Genomic DNA, 6,506 nt, shown 5'->3' on the forward strand with positions numbered 1-6,506 from the left:
TTAAAAAAAAAAAAAAAAAAAAAACGGTCTGCTAGGGTTCCTGTAAAGCCTTCCTGGAATGAAATGTAATAGTTTCCTTTGCTATGGATAGCACTGAGTGCATTTCAAAGTCGTTCTCCCTTCCTCCTCCCAGAAGCAGGAGGGGTTTCTCTTGGTTATTCATCATGAGAGCCTGGTAGGTTCCTGGTGGGAAAAACCCTTGAGGATTGTGGCCCCTACCAGTTTTTCATTCTTTCACGCATCCATTCTGCCTCCAAAGATTTGTCAAGTACCATGTAAGTCAAGTTACCTACAAGTGTATGGCTCTTGCCGCTTCCGCTTCAGGTCTACGGGTATCAGCTTTGATCCTCTAAGTTTGCATGTTCTCCAGATCCGGAGATGGTGGCTGGCCCTGGAACTTCAATTCTTCAGTCCAAGAAAAGTCAGGGGTTTTCAGTGCATCTTTTTTTGTTGTTTTTTAAAGAATTTGAATGGCAACTTCCAGGCTTTTTGTTTGAGCTGAAACTATAGGCCTTTCAACTAAAGCAAAAAACAAAAAACAAAACCCACTTCCACTGAATCAATTCCAACTCACAGTGACTCTATAGGACAGAGTAAAGCTGCCTCTTTGGGTTTCCAAAGCTGTAAATCTACAGATTCAAACTGATGACATGTGGTTAGCTGTTCAATGTGTCACTGGTGGCACTTGCAGGTTAGTATTGGCCTACTAACATCAAGGTTGGCTATTGAAATCCACCAGCTACTGCAAGACAGAAGGATGAGGCCTATTTGCTCCTGTAAAGACTTATGGCCTCTGTGTTAGTCTGGGTAGACTAGAGAAACAAATTCATAGACACTCATATGTGTATAAGAAAGAGCTTTATATACAAGAGCCATTGAATATTTTGAAAACATCCCAGCCCACTTCAGGTTTAGTCCATAAATCCGATATTAGTCCATATGTTCATTACCAGTCTATAAATTCTTCAGACTCACACATCACATGCAATGATGCTGAATGCAGGAAGAAAGATCACAAACCAGTAGGTGGAAAGTCTTATGGATCCAGTGGCAATGGGAGCATCTCAGCGCTGGCAGGGGTCTCCATGTGGCTCATCCAGCTCCAGGGCTCTAGCATAGCTCCATGTGTCTTCTCAACAGGAATGTCTTTCAGGGAGTAAGTGTGTATCTAGCCTCCATTTATCTATTTATCTCTGTGGCACCTCCAAATGAGGTCATCAAGCTGCAATCTGATTGACAGGCTAGACTCTACCCCTCCACAAATTGATACCAGATAACTACTACAGCCTCAGAAACCATGAGTTGGAATCAACTCAATGGCATGGGGTTAGAGGCTCTTAGTACTTTGAAAAAGCTCATGTAAACAGCATTTCATCATTTATTCACTTAACAATAATGCATTGTAGATGTAAGGCATCAAAGTAAATACAGGGAGATTCGGAGCTCCTACCCCCAGGAGTTTATATTCTAAGAAACATGGGACAGGACAAGGCATCAACCCTATGCATAAATGAGTTGCAGGTGCTTTTAAATTAAAATGTTAATAATATAGTTTCTAAAACATGTACTTAGCTATAATTGGCATATAATAAGCAAATATACATATATTTTGAAGAGTTCATTTTGATAGGTTTTGACATATCCATGAACCCTTAAAACCAGCATTACAAGCAAGACAGTGAATGTATCCATCACTCCCAAAGGTTCTTGCCACTTTGTAATCCCTCTCTCTTCATCCTCTTCCCCAACTGGCCCTTACGCTTAGTTCAAGTAGGTCAGCTAAAACACAAACCTGGTTCTGCCATTTGTAAGTGTGATCTTCTCTCAGCACATTTTAAGACTGGTCATTGCTGTTTAAGAAAATTATTTTTCCAGCCATCTTACTGAATTTATTTCAAGCTATTCTTTTGAGTTTTCCAAGTAAGCAATCATAATATTGAAAACTGTTTCTTTCACACACACACACACACACACACACACACACACACACACACAAGATTTGGTTTTTAAAAAAGATCCTCAGTTAGGGTCCTCGGAGCAGTAGCAGCAGATCTGCCTAGCCCTAACAACTTTAGGGACTGTTAAAAGTACAAAAAGAAGTTTATTAACCATATGCCTAAATATTTAAAGATTATAAATCAAGCTAACAAATGATTAGATAAAACGTTATAACCTCCTGTCTTGACACACAAATTCCAGCCATCATACATACAACAATACAGAAGGCCGAGTCCAAGGCTACCTTCCCAGGATCTTGTACCCAGAACTAAACACCTGTAATATTTGCTTCAAGTGCTCTCATTTGACTGTAGCATTAGCAAAAAGAAGAAAGAAATTCCTGTGGTATTGCCTAATACTTTAATTTTTCTCCTTAGAATAAAAATTGTAACAGAACTTCATTCCTAAGACCAATTATAAAACAAAAGAATCAAACATCAGCATTCATTTTACCCCAAAGAAAATCCAAATTGGATAGCTGATTTTGCGTTTCTTAAAGGGTTTTACACTTTTTCAATAAATTGCCTTTTGCGCCTTCTTGAAATCTACAAATCCCTATTCCATTCACAATTTCTATTTCCGCTCACACTCTGTTGGAAGCCCTAAGAATTGAATTACCTTCCCACTGCCATCATGTCGTCCTTTGGGCTCATAGTAACTACAGGAAGAGGCAGAGTTGCTCCTTGGGGTTTAGGACCCAGCCTCATCTTTCTCCTCCAGAGAGGTGTGTGGGTGTGTGTGTGTGGGGGGGTGCTCTTTAGCTGTGGCTATGATTTCTGAGGACAATACCAGCAGTGGATAAATCCAAGCAGGTCGTTTGAATACTTGCAGGCACTTCTAAGAAAGGGCTAGTACTGGAAGTTAGCCCATCTACAGGGGAAGACCTATGACCTGGGCAAAACTTCAAAGCCACCCACCTCCGTCGGCGTGGCTTCAGCTGGTCAAACTGGAATAGCTTGGGAAGGAAATCCGGAAGTGTGGTTGAAGGTCCAGTTCTGTCACTAACTGGAGTTCCTCGCTTTGCTGCACCTCAGTGTGATTATCTATAACACTGAAATAACCACAGTGGCCTTGAGTACTCCACCAATTGGGGGAAGAAATCGGGGGTCTGAGTTTCAATTTCAGCAGCTGTTGGTTAAGTGAGGGACTGCTGGGCGTTTGTGTGTGTGTGTGTGTGTGTGTGTGTAAGGTACATGGTCTTGGAGCCCCAATGTCTACATCTGTAAAGTGGAGTTAGAGACACACCGTCAGCCCACCTATAAAACGCCGTTGAACAGCAGAAAATGGACAGGAAAACGTGGCAAATCGTAGAAGGCTAAATCTGAGTATATCAGGTTTTGAGTATATCAAAACTCAAAATCGCACTGCCACCGAGTCGATTCAGACTCATAACAACCCAGTTGGACAGGGTAGAACTGCTCCTCTGGGTTTCTGAGACTGTCACTCTTGATGGGAGTAGAAAGCCTTGTCTTTCTCCCGAGAAATTGGAGCTGGCTGATGGTTTCAAACTGCTGACCTTGCGGTTAGCAGCTTCATGAAAAACCACACCACTACGGCTCCTACAGTAGATAGGCCTCGTCTGTCTCTCCTAGAATGCCAAGTGGTTTCGAACTGACGGGCTTTCCATTAGCAGTCCAACGAAGACCACACTGAGTCTCTTTCCTCATGGCTCCAGGGTCACAACCGCAAGGCCATTTATTTTTTAGAAGGTATTTTACTTTTGGTTGCGAATATATACAGGCCATATTCCAGCAATTTCTACATGTGCAATTCAGTGGCATTGGCTTTTTTTTTTTAATCTAATACAGTTGTGGGTTCAGTGTTGGGAAGCCTGCTTTAACAAATAAACTCTCGGAAGGGTTAATAATCCTCCTCCTTCTCGAACCAGGGTCTGACTGTCCAGTTCCTTCCGCGCCACCAACGTTTCCAACGCACTGTCGCCCGTCAGTCTCCCGGGGCGGGCCTGGCCCCGCCCCTCGCCTCGCCACGCCACGCCCTCGCGACGCCACGCCCCTCGCGACGCCACGCCCCTCGCGCCTGCGCCGCGCGCTTAGACCGGCCTCCAGCTCCCAGGAGGGAGGTAAGGGGAGCGCGGGTGGGTGCCTATGGGCCCTAACTGGCGCGGTGGGCTGGGCGCCCGGGTGCCCGAGTGGCGCGAGAGAAGCGCCCACAGGGTTGGCGGGCAGCGTCCAGAAGTGGGGCGCCCCCGGGCGGGAGAAGTGGCAGACCTCTCTCGGTTTCGTTTTTGAACCAGCTGTTTGGGAGCGGGACTTGGGAGGCCGCGGCGGACGGGCGATCGCGACAGCCCCCCGGTCGCAGGGTTGAAAAGTTGCCGGCTTTGCGCTGCCCACGACGCCCCACGGGCCTCGTCACCAGGATCGCGACGTCTCCGTCCTGGGATCCCGGGACGGGCCAGCGCATCTGTTCGCTCCTGGGCGTTCGGTGTGGGTGGCCCAGGTGCGCCGTGAGCGACACGACAGGGAACTCCGCGAGGCTCCGAGGTCCTGGGGAAGGTCGAAGCCTCTGCCAGCCGGGCCAAGAAGTGGTCCCCCAAAGGACCCCTGCATATAACTCCTTCCTTTTGCAAAAATGGGGTTGGAGGCTCAGAGAGGAGATCTTGGCGTGGAGCCAAGGGCCTGGACTTTTCCCTCCGAATGTAGTGTCCTTTCCACCACCCAGAAACACCTGGAAGAGACCCCCCTCCCCCCAAGAAAATGGGACGCCGTCATCTTGCCCACGGGTGGCCGATCTTGGCTGATAAAACATCCTTATCACTTCTGGAGGTGTGGCATGGCCGGACTGTTTTTAGAAAATGAAGCTTTTCCACAGATAAACAATGTTTTCATTAAACAGGTAGTACTTTCCTCACTGGAATCAAGAGTGTTATAATACTCATATAAGTTGTAGGGTATAAAAGCTCGATGCAAGTATTAGTGAGGAAGTATGCTTGGACTTATTTCACCTCTTCTATCAGACATCCGGAGCCCGGTGCACAGTGGGTTAAGCATTGGTAGTGGTTATGTGTTGGGCTGCGATCCTCATGGGTGGAAGTTGGAAACTACCAACAACTCCAAGGGAGAATGACAGGGCTTTCGACTCCGCAAACAGTCTCAGAACCCCACAGGGGGTTGCCATGAGTCAGCATGGACTCAATGACAGTAAGTTTGGTTTTGGGTTATACTACGAGGAGCCCTGGTGGCATCGTGCTTATGAATTGGACTGCGTTCTGCCAGGTCAGCAGTTTGGGACCACCAGCCACTTTGTGGGAGAAAGACAGGGCTTTCTACTCCCATCAAGAGTTTACATCTCATCAAGACAAGCCTGGGACAAATCCAGGAATGGAAGGAGAATCTGACTGGAAAATCAAGCTCAGGCCGGGAGAGGGAGCGTCTACATTTTAGAGGAGACAATGAAAGTTCTGTCGACGTGTCTGGTGGGTGATTGGGGAGAAGTAACCTCAGGTCGGGAAGGGATGCTACACAACATTGTAGGGAACCTAGGGTGACAGTGGACCAGATTTTGTGTTCCTGTGTAGACATTTCGAATACGTTTCCAACCGACCCTCAGTGAACCTTGCCATGGATGTATGCAGGCAGCATGGCGTATCCCAGGGCTATAACAGAAGGACTTAACAGAGTCCCGGCTGAATGATGTGAGCCCTGCCTCCAAGTTGCCTGCACTCTTAGACTGAGGACTGGGGCACTCGGATGGGAGAGGAAGCAGAGTGGCTGCCCTGGGGTTGTCGAAGTGGCGGTCATTGGACCTTGGGGGAACCCTGACTTGGTGAATGTCCAATGGAAAGGGACCCAGAATCACTAAATATTTAGTACCTCAATATGCCGCTAGCAGTGACCTGACAGGTTTTGATCTGTTGGGCAGGGATCTGAACTTGGAAGAATTGATCCAGGAAGTTTCCCCTGGCACCAGTCCCCATAATTAGGGTAAACAGAGCTCCGTCGAGTGGGAGATGGAACTGTGTAGGACAACAACTCATGGGTTTCAGCTCATGGTGGAGATGTACTCACATAGACTGTTCATACCCATAGTGTCTGGAGTGCTGTTATTGGAGAAATTGATGATGTTTTATCAGTGCAGTCGCCTTAGACCCCAGGGGGATGATTGACAATGTTTTAACTTTTTTGTTTCTATGGGTTTTTGTTTTCTTGCTTTTAGTTTTCTTTTGTTTGCTGGTTGGCTTGTTGCTGTTGTTGGTGTAGTTGGTCTTATGGGGTTTTGATTTTTGTCATAATATGACTGCCAACGTAAACCTGAGTCATGCATATCCCATGGACAAGCTGATGGATTCTGGGTTTCCACTTAACTCTACCCGAAGTCCAAGAACAGTTACTTCTTATAACATCACCCTGTTCAATACTCACTATCGTAGTTTGGCTTTTTTGTGCCAACATGACTCCTATAGAAACATGTGGGCAATGCGGGGGACAACACCAGGAACACAGTGTGGGAATTGCGCCTAATCTGACCCTGCCATGCCGAGGCAAGGCACT

At 46.7% G+C, this 6,506-nt stretch overlaps 1 protein-coding gene across 1 annotated transcript in view; it reads left to right on the plus strand.

Annotated features, from left to right (window-relative positions):
- Window positions 1-4,066: 4,066 nt before the first annotated feature.
- STX17 (syntaxin 17) overlaps window positions 4,067-6,506 on the plus strand; it is a 61,797-nt gene continuing 59,357 nt past the window's right edge. The window contains exon 1 of the mRNA XM_004710985.2: window positions 4,067-4,078. The gene's annotated coding sequence lies outside the window, so the exon portion shown is untranslated. The remainder of the gene's footprint in view (window positions 4,079-6,506) is intronic.

Source organism: Echinops telfairi, unplaced genomic scaffold (genome assembly GCF_000313985.2).
Source record: "Echinops telfairi isolate 266 unplaced genomic scaffold, ASM31398v2 ScPeMD7_7410;HRSCAF=8448, whole genome shotgun sequence".
NCBI classification, from domain to species: domain Eukaryota; kingdom Metazoa; phylum Chordata; class Mammalia; order Afrosoricida; family Tenrecidae; genus Echinops; species Echinops telfairi.